Raw genomic sequence first — 20,533 nt, forward strand, 5'->3', positions numbered from 1 at the left:
CCAATGCAAGCGCTAGCCGCTAAGTATTGCTGTGACGTCATAAGCAAGTGAGCCGTCGCTTCGGCCCACTGGCTGTGGCCGTCCGAAACCTATGAAAAAGACTGCGAACAGAAATTTGCACACGCATACAAACGTGTGAGCGCTTGTACACATATACACATATACACAGAAAGGAGAGCACAGCGCAAAGAAACGCACCCCTGCTCATCCTTACACGGCCGATCTGCCACTGAAAAGTGAATTCTTGTTGTGCTCGGTTTCGAACGACTGCTTCGAACTCGAAAAAGCCGAAGGCACTCTGGGGTTCTAGACATATCGTTCGGGTGCTCTGGGGTTCTAGGCTCAGCCGTTTTTGTGATAGTACTTTTTGGTACTGTTTGACACCTCTATGTGTTTCTTGCTTAGTGGTAAGGGCAATACCCAACAGACTCCAAGCAATCATTGATGCCAAATGCTGTTTAACTAAATATTACTAACGTATTTTTATAAAATTAAGAAAATCTTTTGTTTAAATTAGATATTAAGCTGAAATAATATTGACGCTAATAAAATGTGTGTAAATACTTTTGACAACTTGGATTAATTTTTTCTTTTGCTTCTAGCTTTGTCCTATGCACCGTTATTTTTCGTATTTCTTTTCGAGGAGCTTTTGCACTGATCAAGCTTCGAGATAATAACTATTTTAAAGATAATCAACAGCAACAAGAATAACAAGGAATATAAGTTGCGAGTTGCAAGTTTTTGGCCGTAGTGTATATATGTACTTTTGACCACCCTTGTATGTAATACATACAGAGTTGGTAATATGGGTTTTAAAATTATATCCATGGAACAATCGAAATTCGTCATAAACTTATTTAGAGTCAATTTATGAGGATGCAGGATATTCAAAACCCTTTGACAAATAGCACATTTATTGTCCCTATACTTTTTAGAAATTTTCATAATAAGTTGATCGAACTCTGACTTTGTAAAAGTAATTAAAAATCAATAGTGTCCATTTTCAAGGTCAGATACATCAGATTCGTTTTCCGAGAACTTGTAATTAGTTCTAACCATATTGTTTGGAGTCGACACTTTCCCGTTATGCACATTTTGAGGTCAAAACGATTGTTGATTATAACCTTTTTGCCTACGAGTCGGACGTGTTTTCCTTCGCTCTACCTTCGCTTAAAGTTTTCACCGTGAATATTTATTCTAAAACGCCCAAATTTTTGGCAAGTGATCAGTGTTTTGGAGATCTTTATTTAACCACAACATCTGGATCATCTCATTTAAAGACAGTGACTTTAATTTCCGAAAACATCATCGGCGAAAAATATTCTTTCGCCCTTGTTTTCTTGCGCCGTGTGTTTACCGCTTTCTGCTGCGCCGATCTCAGTGTTGTTGTTGCTGCAAGTGATCTGCAAGCCGCGAACAAACATACAATCTCATACTTTCTTGAGCTGAGATAAAAGCTTATATTTTTGTGTCGCTCTATTTTTGTTTTGATCGGTTCCTTCGCCACTCAAGTTAATTGCCTTTCTATTAGTTGCGCGTTGCTTCATACGATTTACTATTATTTCAACATAATGTCAACTTGTTGTGCCACGGATTGTCCACATGGCCGCAAAATTACTTCGCGGCAAGCCACTGTTTATTGTTGGCTGTGTACTAATGCCGCACACCCTGGCTGCGCCGATCTTAGGCATGTTGGCCCGCGCATCGCCGACCGCATACGCTGGCTTGGATTGGACGTGCCCGAGCTGCCTTCATATTAAATCCAACATGCGGATTTTTATGAGACAAACCCATTTGGAGTTTCAATCCTTGGCGGCTGGGGTCAAGGATTTGGCAAGCCGTTTCCAGAAAACGGAATCTTTTTTTAAATCAATGAAACTGATAAGTGTCACGCCAAATAGCAATACGGGACCTATTCCTAATAATTGTTTGCTTGTTGCACACCCTGCGAGGCCCCCTTTTGCTGTTTAGCCCACGCAACCCACCCAATGGTCATACCACGAGTGTTGCTGATGACTCAGCTGCCGATGTCGCTGCGTCGGGTCATGCAGTGAATGCTTCCCCTTGCCCTGGACTAGCTGATATCGTCGCATCTCCGACCTTGCAGCCAGTCAACGTGGATCTGGCATCTACGTCGCATGCTGCTGCAGCAAGCAAAGCCCTGCTGGCCTCAAACCAACTAAAGGATGCTCACTCTGCGATCGGCCCAGCGGTCACCATCGCATCTCCTCCGACTTCTAGTCCTAGACTACCCCTTTCAACTATCTCTGGTGTCGCCCCAAGGAGTCCGGCGCCTCTTGCTGGCGTTGCCCCAAAAAGGCTAGTTTTTGTCTCTCGCCTTAATCCTGATGCAACCGTGAAAGACGTCGCTATTCACTTGAGCAACAAATTGAATGTTCCTTTAACTGAATTCTCTGTCTCAAAATTCAATTTTAAGCAGAAACCAGATATTTCTTCATTTAAAATTGCACTTTCCGACGCGTTATATGGTAAGGTTCTTGATGCTTCCGTATGGCCCGTACATACTATTGTTCATGAATTTCTTTACAAGAGCAACCCTCGGGCTGGAGTGCCTCTGACTCCCTCAACCAGACCTCCAAAAAACTGATTAATTCGTTTTCTTTGCACTATCAGAATGCTCGTAGTTTGTTGGGGAAACTTTGCAAGCTGCACGCTAATAGTGCCTCCTTCGATGCCAACGTTATTTCTTTCATCGAAACGTGGCTTAACTCCTCTGTTTCGGATTGCGAATTATTTGCTGGCAACTACATTGTCTATAGGCGTGACCGTCAAATGCGTACTGGCAGTGGCGTTCTTATTGCTGTGAAATCAGACCTTATTTCTGAACTGGTTCCCACAACCTACTCAGATAATACTTTGGAGTTTGTTGGGATTCGTGTTCAAGTTCACGACTACTCTCTCTATGTATCATGCTCTTACATCCCACCCCGGTTTGACGCTACTATTTATCTACAGCACCTGTCCTTAATTCAGGGAATTCACTCAACTCTGGGTGTTAATGACCATTTGATATCTATGGGCGATTTTAACCTTCCTTCCATATCTTGGATGCCATCATTTGAAACCAATTTTCTGGTTCCCACTGCAACTCATGACTTAGTCCAAGGTCTTATTGACCTTTCTTTGGGCCAATTGAACTACGTCAAGAACTGTAGTGATAAAATCTTGGACCTTATCTTTGCGTCTGAGTTCGCCAACGCCCTTGTCTCAAGAATAGACCCTATCTCCTGTCCTGAATATGCTTATCATCCCACACTGGAGATAATTCTTGAAGCGTCGTTTCCCTTACTTCCTAGTCCAGAAGTGGAACCGACAACTTTTCGCTGCTTCCGCAAAGCTAATTTCGATGGCATTAAATCCTACTTATCCCTAGCTGATTGGACTTTTTTGGATTCTCTAGACGACCCCAATTACATGGTTATGCGCTTTTATGATATTTTATATTCTGCCTTTGACATTTATGTCCCATCCTTTCCTTCACCTGATGCGTCTTACAAGCCCCCATGGTTTTCTCGTCGACTTTCTTACCTTAAAAACTTGAAGTCTAGGCTTCACAAGAAATTCACTAGGTGGACCTTTCTAGATACTTGACAGCTCGCACAAAATTCGTAGCCCACAATTCTGAATGCTACAGAAACCACCCCTAAGCAATAAAACAAAGATACCAAAATTTTCCTTATTGTCTTCATCTCAATACTGAGTCCGCGTCTAACGAGCCTGATATAGCGAACCTATTCGCAAAATTTCCAGTCTACGTACTCATCCATTGACTACAATACAACCTCTTCGTATCCTTGTTCTCTTCCACTTTCTTATTCCATTTTCATACCCGCTATTTGCGAAGACGATGTTTTTAAGAACCTCAAGACACTAAAACCTTCCTTTTCTTCTGGTCCTGATCGCGTTCCTTGCTGTGTTTTGAGACACTGTGCTGGTGCTTTATGCCGACCTCATTTTTCCCAGAAAGTTAGAAGGAATCTTTTATCATTCCTCTCCATAAAAAGGGCAGTAAATCTAATATCGAAAACTACAGAGGTATTCCAAAGCTTAGTGCTATTCCGAAATTATTCGAACTTCTGATTACTGCGCAGCTGCAGCACCAATGTCGGTCAATTATGTCCCCCTCTCAGCACGGCTTTATGAAAAACAGATCAACGTCTACAAACCTTCTAGAATTTAGTGCTGTCCTTAGAAACGGTTTCAAATTAAATTTTTAAACAGACGTTATCTTCACCGATTTCAGCAAAGCTTTTGACTCGGTAAATCACCTACTATTACTTTGAAAACTTACGCTTCTGGGCTTCCCTGCTTTATTGACTAACTGGATTGCAACATATGTCTCCAACCGTAGTCAACTTGTTGCCTTTAAGCGCTCTCTCTCTCAAACCGGGATTTTGTTACTTCTGGTGTTCCTCAAGGGAGCCACCTTGGGCCACTTCTGTTCGGCCTCTTTATCAATGGCTTGCCTGAAGTGGTTCTACACTCAAGTGTGATGATGTACGCAGACGACGTCAAACTTTGTTTGCCATTGAACTCTCATTCACACAACCTTTTACAAACTAACCTCAATAACATGCAATCCTGGTGCATTAATAATCTCTTCTTTCTCAACAACTCCAAATGCAAATTTATGTCATTTTACCGGAAGAATTGCCTGCTCGCCAATTACTCTATAGGTGCGTGCGATCTTGAACGCATCTATACGGTAACAGATCTCGGAGTCCTATTTAACCACACCCTTAATTTTAATGACCACATTGGTCTAATTATTAGTAAAGCTCGAGAGGTTTTCGCCTTTGTTAAGCAAGCGATGGTCAAAGGAGTTTGATGATCCTTACACATCAAAACTTCTTTATATCTCACTCGTTCGCCCTATTCTTGAATATTGTTCGTGTATGTGGTCACCTCAATATGCGAAGTATCAAGACCTTATTGAATCTGTTCAGAAACAATTCCTTTTGTTTGCTCTACGTGGCTTACACTGGGATCCACATCGTCGTCTTCCATCCTATGCCGACAGGCTAAGACTTTTAAGCCTCCCCACCCTAAAGGATCGTCGAACCTGCCACGGCGTTATCTTTATACTTAAGCTACTCAATGGTCAAATTTACTCCACGTATTTATTAAACATTTTACGTCTCCCTTTAAGGCCTTCTCGTCATTTTCGTCCAATAGCCCTTAACGTTTGTAAGACGAATAATGACGAGCATGATCCTTTCCGTGTTCTACAGCATTCGGCGATTAATTATTCTTCAACCCCATAAATAAAAAAAAGAATATTTTCCCCAGCTCTGCTGAGCGGGGCGACGGGGAAGTCCTCCTCCAAGAATTTTGCTCCAGCCGCTTAAAAGATCCAAGAAGCTGCGCCGGCGTCGTGTCCTTGCCTGCCCCTCTCCTTTCCACGGGCATTCGAGCGGTACAAACTGCAGCCGTTCTATTCGCGGCCAGTGGCCAATACTCAAAATTGTATTCTCAGCACTTTGAACACTCGCGAATACTTTTTCGAAATTCTGTCGCCAGTCGCAAAATATAGGAGTCACTACATTTCAGCAGCCAAAAATGGAATGCTGGAAGATGACGCCGGAAAAGTGGCGGTAACCCAATGTGAAAGTGGGGGAAACGGGGAGACCGTTGGCAAATGCCTCTGTTGCTCTCTCACCCGTTCTTTCGTGCCCTAGCCGACCTACGCTTGCTACACTGGCAAAGCCGCCTTTCGACATATGCTCGACCAACAGATGGCGCTAATAAAAGTATCTTATACCTAACAAGCGCTGCAATTATCACTGTATGTTTAAATAACATACTCTCATTAAACACTACAAATTGTTAAGTCAAAGACATTGGAAACCAAGAAATAATTACAGAAATAGAACCAGCACACATATTAATTGTAAACACAATAAACACTACAATCGAATCCAATTGTACTACTAATATTGTTGTAAAAGGATCTGCTCTAGTTACTTTTAAAAATTCTGAGGTATACATAAATCAGATTCCCTACGATAAAGAGTTGTCCAAATTTGAAGAAAAAATATAAGCAACCATTCCTATCATTCAAAACGTCAACTTTACAGAAAACATTGAAGGTATTAACTTACACATACTTTTATAAAATCCATCAACGCTACCAATTCAATTATCTACTGAAAGAAGTTTACAACAAATAATTTTGGAGCTATATATTTAATATTATTAGTTGGAATCGTAGCAACACTCCTTTTGATCAACACAAAGAAAAAAGTTGTATTCGCCACTATACCGGAGCCAAGTTTCGTGACATCCATTCCTTCGCTATGGGCATCACATCAATCCAGGAGGGGAGGAGTTACCGACCAGTCGGTATGCAACGAGCCTCCGGCTAAACCATCCAGAGGTACCCTAGGTATGACACATTGACTAGTGACCACACACATACACTCATGGATGCAACTATGTTGCAATCCATAAACTATACCCAAGTCAGTCAACAACCCACTTGAGTGTTGCCCAACTAACATAATGCTGACACTGCAACAGGACGCCCAAGACCACTTGAAATCGTTGAACCACTAACGTTATGCAGACATTGCAAAAAGATACCCCAACCCTTAGCCACAGAAATTCGACACGATCAGCCACTTCAACAGTTCTATGAATAAACACTTTCATTTCCACTTTGTATTAATGTATAAGCATTTATGTAATATATATAAGATAATGTATATAAGATTGTACTCGGCAGCGGCGGCTTCTTAGCCACCGCTAAACAATAAACAAATTGAGTCTAGAAAATCAACTCAAAGGCTAAAGTTTTATTCTTAAACATATCAAAGAAGTATAATTTTGAAAATACCAACTATTACTTTGGGCGACTGGACTCTGGCAGACACCCCGATTACACTAGGACCCCTAGACGGATGTTATAACTAGCGTGCAGGCGATGACTTCATATACGCTGATCGCTATTCGAATTGTTTAGCAGAGGCAGTCGAAGTGCACAATTTGGTAGAATGTATGTAAACAAATGCATATATATATATATATATATATATATATATATATAAATATAAATATACATACATACGTACTTGGTATAACTTTAAAATAATCTTATTGAGATAAACGTACATGTACATATGTACATACATACATACCAGAGAACTGCAACGATCAACATTTTTACAATCATACCCGATCATTGAGTCGGATTTTTTGTGACGCAAAACTTTGCATCAACAAAATTGTATGATCGTAAGGGAGCATGTTCGAAGCGAATATTCAGTTCCGATCACTCTTGCCCGGTCGCGGAATGATTGCTTTTGATCAAACGTTTTGTTTGTATTGCAAAGAATGATCGAGACTGCGCTCCTTGCATTCAGGCCGATCACAATCATTCATTTTGGTCAAACCGGGATTGATTCAATCCGATTGAATTTTTTAATTAGTTTATTAAAATTAAAATTAACGAAAACCGAGATGTGGTGGCAGACTTGGCACGAACGACAAAATTGGTGCGTCGATTCGAGTTCAAAAAATGCGAATAACTATATTTTCTAGCTTAGCCTAGCTTATGCTAAGGTTGGCGAAGGCGAGGCGAATTCGCGAAGAGCGCGAGAGAGCTTTATTGCGCTCTCGCCTTCGCCCTAAACTAACTACACTAAACTTCAAAATTATGAATTCAGCCAACACCGGCCCCGTTGAACGCCTCCACGGCTTCAACATCCTGGAAGCGGCGCCAGCTTGTGGATCGCCCTTCGGAAGATGGCTCCATCGCTCCGTCTAAGATCGACGACCCTGACCATGCCGTCCTCCCCTGCGTGCGTCCCGACGATCCGTCCTAGTAGCCACTGTTGAGGCGGCAGGTTGTCCTTTGTCACGATGACGAGCTGTCCCTCCTTGATGTTTTCCTGGTCGTGGTGCCACTTGCCTCGGATTTGAAGGCCCAGCACATACTCCCGGGACCATCGCCGCCAAAACATTTGCTTGGCTGACGAGACAAGCCGCCATCGCCGCAAGCAGCTGAGACCCGCCTGGTCCGGGGTCCGCAGTGCTGGTGCTGCGACGAGGGGCCCGCCTGTCAGCAGGTGTCCTGGAGTGAGTGCCTCTCCGTCGCTTGGGTCCTGGCTGAGAGCTCCGAGGGGCCGCGAGTTCATCATGGCCTCGATTCCGACGAGGACTGTCCCAAGCTCTTCTGCGTTGAGGAGTGCGCCGCCCACCGCTCGTAGGAGTAGGTGCTTGGCAGTTTTCACACTGCCTCCCATAGTCCGCCCATGTGCGGAGCCCGAGGGGGTGTGAACGCAAATTCGCATCCGCTTTTTGATGCGAATTCGCGAATCGCGTCCGCCTGCTCCTCGAGCCTCTCGCGAAGAGCCTGAAAGTGGCGACTCGCTCCGACGAAGTTCGTCGCGTTGTCGCAATGCACGGTCTGGGAACATCCTCGGCGACCAATAAACCTTTGAAAAGCCAATAAAAAAGAGTCTGTACTTAGGTCTGAAACAATTTCTAAATGAACCGCCTTGGACGCAAAACAAACAAATAAGGCAATGTAGGACTTATATGGGGGCCTTCCTCGTATTTTCAATGTCGTATAAACAGGGCCAGAAAAATCAACGCCACATATTGCAAATGGGCGGAGAGCACGGAGTCTTTCTGCGGGAAGATTTCCCATAATTTGAGTCATCAGTCGGGGCTTGTATTTAAAACAGCGCACACACGATCGAACGGTCTGACTGCAGAGTTCCTGAGCGTTTATGGTCCAAATACGCTGTCGTAGGATGCTCACAAGTGCTCGAGGACCGACATGAAAATTTGTGTGGTGCAGATGCCGGACGTAGCTCTGCACAAATTGGGAGCGTTTCGTCAACAGCAAGGGAAACTTGGCATCGTAGGATATAGGAGCGTTTGCTAGTCGCCCCCCAACTCGCAACAACGAAAAATTGCACCAAGTGCCGGTGTCTTCATGGATGAATGGGTTCAATCGCTGAAGACTTGGGCCGACCTTGGAACCTTTACGAATTTTTACTATTTCTACTTGATACTCGTGATTCTGAATTATTTCGACGATCTTATTAAATGCTTCAGTATATTCAGAAGGTGACAGAGTTTTTTCGAAAACTATACTCTTGTCTTTACATTTTCTTATAAAGCGGAACATATGAGCGAACACTCTCAGCAGTTTCAGGTGTGACGAGAATCCCTCGATGACGTCCAGCAAATCGGAAGTTTGCACCGCAGCGGTCAGTCCGACCACAGTCTTTCTTGATTCCTGCCGCAAGACTTCCTCATCCGGTTCGAAATGAACATTTTTGGGCCAGTTCTCCTCCTCGTCCTTCAGAAATTAAGGCCCCGTGAACCAGATCGACTGTCCAATTTCGTCGACGTCACAACCTCTAGACACTATATCTGCTGGGTTCTGCTTCGTTGGAACATGTCGCCATGTAGCCTGTCCTGACCATTCTTGAATCTCCGCAACCCTGTTCGAAACGAATATCGACAACGACGATGGATGAGATCGGATCCAATGGAGAGTGACTTCCGAATCCGACCAGTAAACGATTCGCTCGATAGGGACATTTATTAGCGGTTTGATTCTCTGGCAGAGATCTGCGAGAAGGTGAGCGGCACATAACTCAAGCCTTGGGAGCGTTTTTGTCTTGAGCGGCGCTACTTTCGACTTTGAAGTCAACAACGATACTTTGTAACCTTCAGCAGATTTGCTACGAACGTAGACGCAAGCTCCATAAGCTCTCATGGATGCGTCGGCAAAGGCATGTAATTGCACCGGTGACATCGGATCAGTATGCACAAACCGAGGAATAGCTATCTTATCCAATTGAGACACGGCGTTTTTTAGCATATTCCATGCAGTTTCTAAATTCAGCGGAATTGACTCATCCCAGTCTAACTTCTTAAGCCACAGTTCCTGCAATAGGATCTTTCCTTTTATTACAATGGGACTTAATAAGCCGAGGGGGTCAAACAGCTTGGATGTCACCGATAAAATGTTCCGTTTTGTCGCTCGGAGACCCATGACAGAATCGTCAATTTTAAATTTGAAGGCATCTTCGCTAGGCAACCAAGATATTTCTAACGCCTTAGTTGACTCTGAGTCCGAGATTGGTATCGACTTAACTGTGCTCTCAGATGCAGTGACCTCAGGTGAGTTTGAAAACCACTTTGTCAATTCGAAACCTGCTGTTTGAAGAACCTGAGACACTTCAGACTTGATTGTCCGTAGCTCCTCTACGCATGCAGCACCAGTTAGCATGTCATCGACGTAAAAATCGGATCCAATTACGTCGGCAGCTCTAGGGAATGAAAGTTTCGCAGATTCACTCAACCTTTTCAAACACCGAATAGCAAGAAAAGGGGCTGGTCCAGTACCATATGTAACAGTGTTGAGCTTGTATAATCTCAAGGATTCAGAGGGGTCTCTTCTCCACACTATGAGTTGAAACTGCCTATCCGCTTCGTTAACCATCACTTGGCGATACATCTTTTTTACATCGGCAGTCAGGGCATACCTGTGCAGCCGGAAGCGGAGTAGAGTGGAGTAAAACTCTTCTTGGATTGTCGGTCCCACCATCAAGATGTCATTTATGGCCACCTGAGTCGATGTTTTGCACGATGCATCGAAAACAACGCGCAACTTTGTTGACGTACTCTGGGGCCTCAACACACATTGATGGGGAATAACATAATGTGGAGTGGAAGGAATTTTGTTGTCTGTAGGCGACATATGACCTAAGGCGAGATATTCTTCCATAAATTCCAAATACATGGTCTTTAAGTCAGGATCTCGAGACAACCTTCTCTCAAGCGACAAAAACCGCCGTTTTGCAACATCAAAAGAATTGCCTAACCCCTTAGGGTCAGATTTAAACGGCAGCCTTACTTCAAACCGACCTTATGGCAATACCTGAGTAGTCTTCCTGTAGTACTCTTCACATAATTTGTGCTCAGGCGACAGAATTTTCTTTGGATTTGGCATTTCCTCCAGTGACCAAAATTTCTGTAGCGTGGTGTCAATCGACACCAACGATTCTTCACTACAACTGAAACTATTCACAACTTGCTTCGGGGCTGCAGATTTATATCTCCCCGAGACAACCCAACCAAGAAGGGTCTTTTGAAGAGTTGGATAGTCAGGACCTTGTTTAATTTGGCCAACAGCTAGCAATTCGAAAAATGATTCGGCTCCGATTAGCATATCAATTTTTTAAGACTTGTAAAAGTAGGGGTCTGCTAATGGGATGTTCTTTGGGATCTTCCAAACGCTGACGTTCACCGATTGATCGGGATGATAACCGGTGATCGATTTTAAGATCCAGAAATCGAACGAGAACTCACTCCCATTGATTCGTGACTTCACCACGGTGTGTATCTTTTTCTTGACTTGAGAATTGGATTCGCCAATACCAAGTTAGTTGATACACGACTCCTCTCTACGAATCTGTAAGCGGTTCGCTAATTTTTCTGTTATGAAATTCGTTTGAGACCCAGAGTCCAGAAGTGCTCGGGCTAAAACGTATTCGCCGCTTTTGGTGCGCACGCTTACGATTGACGTAGCCAAGATCACCCTGTCCAATGACGTAGCATGCATAACATGTGACGTGGAAGGCTGCTCTTGGTTAAAGGGAGGAGAAATATTCTCTTGAAGGGGTCGCAACGCTAAACTTTTATCAGGCACTGTGTATCTGTGGAGCAGAATGTGAAGCTCTACACTTTTTTCCCTTGCATTTTGACACAGTATGGCCTTTTCGCAGACAATTGATGCATAAGGAGGCTGACTTAACAAACTCGAACCTTTGCATTACAGAGCAATTCTGTAGTGAATGATCTTCTGCATTGCAATAGCTACAAGTTTGCTGAGGCTTGCTGTTGGAGGAGGAACACGAAAATGAGCTTCGATTATGTGATTTGCTTGACGGTCATTTTTCCAGCTTTGGTTTTGTCGATTCTTCAGCCGATAAATGCTGGTATCGGCGATTTAACATCTTCTCACAATCGGACCAAAGTGGCAATGTCTCATAATCGAGCTGTTCCTCCCATTTTTGTTTGGTCACTGGGTCGACTCTATTTAATACCAAATATATCAACATTGCGTTTGAAATTTTTGTATCATCTCCTATCGATAGCAGAGAACCGTAAATCGACGAAACAGTGTCGATAAGATTTCTCAAGGAGGATGCGGAGTGATGCGATATTTTTGGAAGACTAAACAATGTTGAAATATTTTTCATAAAGATGAGGCATTCGTTATCGTAAACCTTTTTTAAACTGGCCATCGCCTTTTCGTAATTACTCTCGGTGACTTGGTAAGCTTTAATTGTTCCTAAAGCTTCACCAGAGAGACATGAAATTAAATGGTTAAATTTTTCGATAACTGGAATGCTGGCATCTTTATGAACCAAAGTTTCGAAGAGGCTAATAAAATTTTTAAATTCCGAATAATTTCCACTAAATTTTGGCAATGCCAAATTCGGAAGTCGCGCACGAGTTGGTGCTGCCGCAGCTGATCCCGGAGTTTCGCTGCTGGCTGCTGTCTTAATGGCAGATAATAATGACATAAATTTTGCCTTGGTCACGATGCTAAGTTCTTCCAACTCGTCGCCATATTCATCGCCACTATCTATTTCTTCTATCTGTTCTTGGATTTGATTTGCCTTGGTAATTAAAGCATTTAAGTTTTCGAGTCGACATTTCAATTCTTCTTCTAAAATCGGAATCGAACCCTGTTCCAGCCGCTCGTTTAATCGGCGAATGGTTCTGACCCTATTTTGGAGCTTGCTTTTTAACTCCTCCAGAAGAGATTTATTCTTTGTTTATTTTTATTTTTATTCATTTTTACGAATTAATTAAATTAATTTTCCCAAGAATGATAATAATGGCCGAAAATTATTGTTTAAAGCAGAAAGACGACGAAAGTATTAATTATAGCTTTCGAATCTAATATAAATAATATCAAAATAATATCAAATAAACACTCAATTAAAATGTAATAAAAATATATATATATATAAATATTCTTTTTAATTTAATAAATATTTAATATTAATAATTAATTAATTAATATTACAAATTAATATTTTTATTTTGTTCGAAAAGTCTATTAAATATTTTTTCTGATGACAATAATTTATTTAATTAAAACGAGTCACGCAGTATCAATAATAATAGTGGGTGCAAGTGACGCCGAAAAGTGTATACCCGACAAAAACAGGGTAGCGCGTCACTTGGCGGTCCGCCAATCAAATGACCGAAAAAGAGTATACAACGACTACACCGGCACACAAGCGAAAGCGAAAACGAAAAAGTTCACCGCTGCAGCTGCTAGTATATAAGGCTTTATGTATTGGTGCGCAAGCTTGGATTAACTTCCCAACTATTAAAGCGAGTTCTAACGAGAGAGGAGGGGAAGGGGGCGACAGTGATTACAATATAATACAATAAATAACATATGTAAATAAATGTTGCGTCCAAGTGCGGTTCAATTTTATGTATGCATGTATATGTTAATTTTAGACAATATACAGTCGAGTCCCGATAATTCGAAATGGCAAGGGGATCACTTTTTTTACGAATTAGACGGGAATTCGATTTATCGAGATTTCTATTTAAAGGGGCTCAAAAATGAAAGAGTCGAATAAACGGGGTACTTACATTTCACATCATGTTTACATATGTGTTTAGCTTTATTAAAATTAAACAAACATAATAAATATGTACATTCATGTGTACGTTTTTCAAATTAAAGGAAAATTAAACAAAAAATTAACAAACAAAATTAAGCAGAAACATTAAATTATTAAAAACGAAATTTCAAGCTTTAAAATAATTGGTAATTTTTGATTGCTTCGTGTTTTTTTCTTTTATTTTTTCCATTGCGTTTTCTAAACCTATTAGGTTGTCACACACTATTTGGCACATCATGAGTCGAAAAATAATGTTTAAGTTGAGGAATTAATGCTCTGGTTTGTAAATTCTATAAAATTTCTTCTCCGTTCTGATTTCTGCAAAATCTAACAAAATATTTCGCATCGCATTACGATTTATAAGACGTTTCGAAACAAAATTACTATTTATAAGAGGTTCAATATTCTTTGCGTTGCGCCAAATACTACGAATTAACGAGGGGGCCAAAATGTATGGAATTTTTACGAATTAACGAGTTTTTTTCAAGGGGACAGAATTTTTTACGAATTATCGCGATTTTCGATTTAGCGGGGTACGAATTATCGGGATTCGAGTGTATATAATTGAATAAATACATGCATTGTTGCTCTACTATAAATACGTCGTATGTGCCAAGAATTGAAAGCGAGGTGCAATATTTCAGCACAAGACAATAAACAATAAATTTATTTTACTCCAGCTTTCAATTTTTTGCACAAATACCTCTGCTTGGTGATATATATATGTATATATATTCCAGCTGCCACTTTCCTGTGCTTCTTGCTCCCTCGTTGATGGCAGTAGTTGGCGCAGCAGAGTTTTTTCCCGACCGACACGGTTAATTTATTAAAATTATTTAATTAAATTTATTTCACACAGCGCGTCGCGGGCAACAATTTCTACAAGCACTAATCATTGGCTTGTTCAACTGCACTTATGTATTTTTATATTTTTTATATATATGTATGTATTTATATGTATATATATATATACATATGTATATACTGTGTCACTGTCACTATTATTTATTATTTAATTATGTTGCCAATTTTCGTCTTGTCCACCCGGGGGCGCCATGAATTTTTTAATTAGTTTATTAAAATTAAAATTAACGAAAACCGAGATGTGGTGGCAGACTTGGCACGAACGACAAAATTGGTGCGTCGCTTCGAGTTCAAAAAATGCGAATAACTATATTTTCTATCTTAGCCTAGCTTATGCTAAGGTTGGCGAAGGCGAGGCGAATTCGCGAAGAGCGCGAGAGAGCTTTATTGCGCTCTCGCCTTCGCCCTAAACTAACTACACTAAACTTCAAAATTATGAATTCAGCCAACACCGATTATTCCATGAAGAAGAATTTGTGTTCTTTAGTGTTCTAAGCATACTATTTGTTGAATTTTAGTTTTTAGGATATAAAATGACAAATAAATGAAGTTAATCTGTTTCAGTTAATTCTATTCATCGCAACTTATTTTCTGCGCACATATAATTATGTACATATTTTCGGTCTGATTGCATCATTCACAATCAAATCAAATCAAACATGAGCAAACCCCGAGCTGTTATGAATCGTTGGGCTCGATCGTTCTTTTTCTGCACGATCAGTTCCGATCATCATACCGATACCAACCAATCAGTTTGAATCAGCCAGCAGAACAAATCAAGTCAACTGAACGTACTTGTTTGTATTGTGCCCAAAGCTTGATCGAAAATGTTGTAACGAACCGTTCTGTTAAGTTTTGATCGGTTTGTTTGTTGCTGATCAAACCGGACCGACCACACTTAATGCAGTTCTCTGATTAGCATTATAAATTCAAGATGGCCGCCGCTACAAAATGGCGGATAACTTAGGTTTTATCAATCCCATCAACATGGGTATCGAATGAAAGGTCTCAACAAGTTGAATACAATTACAACAGAATGCGAAATAAAAACTAAAAACTAAAAACTAGAAAATAAAAATAGGTAAAAAACTTTTTAAGTTAAACGTTAGTAGTATAGAAACGGGATTTTCGGGACCTTTGATGTCGGCAAAAGGGCTAATAAAAATGCTATGAATGGGTTAGCTGTCAAAACATTTAATTGTTTTGAGTAATAAAAATGCAATTAATGAGGGTTAGCTGTCAACCTGTCAATGGATGGGGGTAATAAAAATGCAATTAATTAGGGTCAGTGTATGTAAAAGGACACTTGAACAAGTGTTCAAGCGCCCTAACAAGGATGTGGATACGATTGCGAAAGGGAGGGGGGCGATCCCGAGCGATCCCGGAGCGCACGTGTACGTTCCCACGACCCTCACTTAAAAAAAGGGACGGGGGAGGCAATTGAAAAGGTCGCACCGCAGCGATCCTGGGCCGCATCGATCCCGTTCACGCACCTGCACGTTGACCCACAATCCTCACTTAAAAAAGGGACGGGGGTGGAATTGTAGAAGGTTGCTAACGGAAAAATCCACGCTCTGCTCGATCCTCGAGCACACTTGGACGTTGACCCTCAATCCTCACTTAAAAAAGGGACGGGGGTGAAATGCAAAATTCCACGCCCACGCTCTGCTCGATCACGTTCACGCACGTGGACGTTAACCCACGATCCTCACTTAAGAAAGGGATGGATGTGATTTTCCTTGAGAGATACTTGAAAAGGTCATTTGTTTTCCCATAGAAGGAGAGAAACACACAATTCCCTCCTTGAAAAGGATGGGAGGAAGGGGTTTTCCCACACTCATTGCATCTGGAGTTGTTCGAATGCGTGTGATGACATATACAATTAGCTTATCTAAATAGGGGTGGTGGGTGAAAGGGATACACTTGTAACGGTTTCTCAGTGAAGGCGGAGCTGGCTTTAAAAAGGATGGAAAGGGTAAGAAAATGTCAAGTGTTTGCTGTACATTTTCTGATTTTCGTGGGTCCGCGTATGGACTAGTTGAGTACTAAGAATCACTTCTAGTTGGCGGTTTGATCTATCCAGAGTGGAAAAATTAAATAAATTTTAAAAAGTTTGTTCAAAATTTATAAAGTTTACACAAAATTTATAAAGTGCAAACGTGCAAAACTACAAAAGTGTAAAAGCACAGAACAGAAAAAAAAAAAATTTAAATTAAATTAAATAAAAATCAAAAACAAAAAACAATCAACAAAAAACAAAATCATCATCATCATCATCTTCATCTTCATCATCATCATCATCATCATCATCATCTTCATCTTCATCTTCATCTTCATCACCATCATCGTCATCAACACCATCAGTACCAAAATGTTTGCCAACAACAACAACTTCAACAACATGCAAGGAATTTTCTGCAACTCCTGTCAGCAGAACCTTCCAATTAATGTGCAATGGCATCACCATGTTCGCACAGAACAGCACAAATATTTTGCTACCCGACCCCTAGATGGACAAGTAAAACAAATTATTGATGGATACAAGGGACGTATCCTTCAATATATGTTTACGAATGAGGGAGCAGCTCTACGGATTCCTGGTGAATTTTTGCATGAAGCGGGCCAGGCGCTGCTCCCTCATATTGAAAGAGTCCTCAGTTTCCATACAGCTTCAAAAATAAATTTTGAGCTGTTTGCGGAGTACATGTTAGTAAAAGAACATGAAACGCAAGTGGAAATTAAATCGTTCCAAAGTAAGATGAGTTTGGTTACGATATCATCCAACTTATTTGATTTATACGAATCCCATACGGATAGTATAAAATCGAAAATGGATGAGTTCCAAGAGAAGGACAGTGGATGGACCCTAACACGCATACTTAGGGTGGAGTTGAACATGCTTCAATGTGTTCCTCTCAAAGGATCGGAATATTTCGATCTACCTGTACGCCTTAAAGCCCGTAGAGCATGCGTCAATGTACAGAACAAGGATGTTTTCTGTTTTAAGTGGGCAATCGTATCCGCATTAAACCCAAAGGAAAAGGGAGAGCGGTGTTGTGTGTATGATGTTGATATCAAATCAACCATCATACACACAAACAACATCAGGATCAATTTCACTGGGCTGACATTCCCAATGAAAACAGACAAAATAAATGTATTCGTCCAACAAAACCCTCACATAAGTCTTAATGTGTTTGAGTATGACGAAGATAAGGACACTATTTTTGGACCCCTCTATACAAATGGAACTAAGAAGCAGCATCATCTCAATTTGCTGTATCTGGATGGACCTACAACCGATATTAATGGACATTATGTGTGGATCAAACTTATTTCCGGGTAAGCACACTCAAAAAAAAAATAAATAAATAAATAAATAAAATAAATAATAAAACAAAAAATAAAAAAATATATAAATATATGGTATGATGATAATTGACTAACTCAATTTTTAATTGTTAAATTCCAGCCTCCTATCTTCACAGTTAGGAAAAAAAGGAAATAGGCGATGGTTCTGCAACAAGTGCCTATCCTTTTCAACGAGTGAGGAAAGGGCTCACAGGCACTCTGAAAGATGCAGCAACATTGTGACTCAACAGCCTAAGGAAGGGGAAAATGAGGTCAAATTCATGAATGTCCATCGCCAGCTGGAGGTGCCCTTCGCTGTGTATGCAGACTTCGAATGCATACTTGAGCCCACAACAATGGTAGGTAGGTTTCAGTGGTGAGGCCCACTGCTGGGGCCTCCAATTAGAGCTAAGCTCCTTTTTGTTCCACACCCTCTGTTTTTCTTGTTGTTATTCACTATCAGTACCATCCTGAGTCAGCAAGGAAGCCTAGGATCGCTGAAACTTTCAGCTTTCCTATGCTTCTCAGTGACTCCATCTGGTAGGCACCGAAGTGGCGAAACCTGATGTGGTTTAGCGCTGGGCAGAAGCAGAGCAGATGTTCCGGTGTCTCTTGCTCTGTAGGTTGCTTACAGCTTCTACAGATTGCGTTGTATGGCAGTCCCATCTTCATTGCATGCGAACCGATCGCCCAATGTCCCGTGGTGAGTGCCGTGAACCTACTGATATCCCGCTTGCTGTTGGATAGCAGTTCCCTGGTTCGCTTCCTATCGTACCTCGGCCAACATTCCCTTGACCTTCTGTGATCGCTCTTCCTTTGCCATTCTTTACTGGCTATCTGTCTAAAGTGGTCATGGATCCTTGTCTGGATCGCGTTTAGGGAGATCGGTAACTCGAAGTCAGAGCTTAGCCCCGCCGAGCCTGCACGGGCTAGTTCGTCTGCCTTCTCATTACCTGGGATCTCGTTGTGTCCCGGTACCCATGTCACTTGTACCGTGTTTTTGTCGGCAAGTCTATTAAGGGCCTTCTTGCATTCTGCCACTAGTCTTGAATTTGTTTTTACTGCAGATAGGGATTTTATAGCCGCTTGGCTATCCGAGTAGATTCGAACTCTTTTGCCCCTGAGTTCCTGCCTTAAGGAAAGTTCGACTGCTTCCCTTATGGCTAGTAACTCAGCCTGAAAGACCGTCGCTGAGTTAGAGAGATTGAAAGCCTTTTCAATTCCCCAGTTTTCAGCGAAGATCCCAGCCCCTACGCCGCAGCTCATTTTTGAGCCATCGGTGTAGAGGGACACCTCGTTCTCCACTACTACTCTGCCCCTACTCCAGTCGTCCCTTGATGGGTATGATGTCGAGAATGCGTTCCCGAAATTCATTTCCGCGATCATATAGTCGGTCTTAACGTCTGTGTTAATGCCGCTGTTTGCAAGGATCTTTCCGTGCCCGGCGCCGTAGTCCCTCCAGCAATTGCTCGCCTTCAGTCTTACTGCGCTCTGTGCCGCAGTGTCCTTCACGAACAGCTCTATCGGCATTATATCTAGGATAGCGTTGAGAGCAGCCGCGGGGCATGAGCGCATTGCACCCACTGCTCCCGCACTCGCTGCCCGTTGTATCCGTGTCAGCTTCGTTCTGTTGTAAGCCCTAGTTAGTGCCGGCCACCATACTAGAGCTCCGTATGTTAGAATTGGCCGTACCACTGCAGTGTAGAGCCATAGAATTATCTTAGGGTGCAGTCCCCATTTGTTCCCAAACATTTTCCTGCAGGAGTAGAATGCAATGCTTGCCTTCCTAACTCGTTCTGCAATGTTATCTTTCCATGAGAGCTTTTTATCCAGAATCACTCCTAGATATTTCGCTCGCTCCGATAGTTTTAGCTCCATGCCGCTAATACTGGGCATGTTGAAGGGAGGTATCTTAGTTCTCCGTGTGAAGAGCATAAGTTCCGTTTTAGTGGGGTTGATACCTAGTCCGCAGGTTTCTGCCCATTTGTTTAGACGACCTAGCGCACCCGTCATTATTTCGCTAATGACGTCGGGGTATGGTCCTGATACTAGCAGTACTACGTCGTCCGCGTATGCAACTGCTTTGACTCCACCCGTATTGAGTTCTGTCAATATGGCGTTCATATTTGTGAGCCAGAGTAGGGGCGATAGTACCCCGCCCTGAGGTGTGCCTCTCTTCACAGTCCGCGTGAGGTGAGTGCCACTCAGTTCGGCTGTGATCGTCCTGCTCTTTAGCATGACTCCGACCCACTCTCTGATGCCTCTCTCAATACCTAGCAAGTTGAGGGAGCTCAGGATAGAGTCGGGGTTCACGTTATTGAACGCGCCTTCGATGTCTAGGAAGGCTGCCATCGTGTATTGTTTGTGTTGTAATGTCTTCTCGACATGATGTACAACTACGTGTAGCGCTGTTTCCGTAGATTTTCCTCTGCGGTACGCATGCTGCGCATCCGAGAGTTGCTGCCCTTCTAGAGACTCTCGGATGTGGGCGTCCAGGAGTCTCTCTAGTGTCTTCAGGGTGAAGGAGGTAAGACTTATCGGTCTATAATCCTTTGCTAGGATATGCCCTCTTCTGCCCGGTTTCGGTATAAAAATGACTTTAGCCTCTCTCCACAGCAGTG

The 20,533-nt window shown here is 42.1% G+C and overlaps 1 protein-coding gene across 5 annotated transcripts in view; it reads left to right on the forward strand.

Annotated features, from left to right (window-relative positions):
• The window catches only part of LOC110180214 (dynein regulatory complex subunit 3), a 246,250-nt gene that overhangs the window by 152,257 nt on the left and 73,460 nt on the right, over nt 1-20,533 (forward strand). The gene's annotated exons all lie outside the window — the stretch shown is intronic.

This window comes from Drosophila serrata, unplaced genomic scaffold, assembly GCF_035046125.1.
Source record: "Drosophila serrata isolate PLE 108 unplaced genomic scaffold, ASM3504612v1 contig_187, whole genome shotgun sequence".
NCBI classification, from domain to species: domain Eukaryota; kingdom Metazoa; phylum Arthropoda; class Insecta; order Diptera; family Drosophilidae; genus Drosophila; species Drosophila serrata.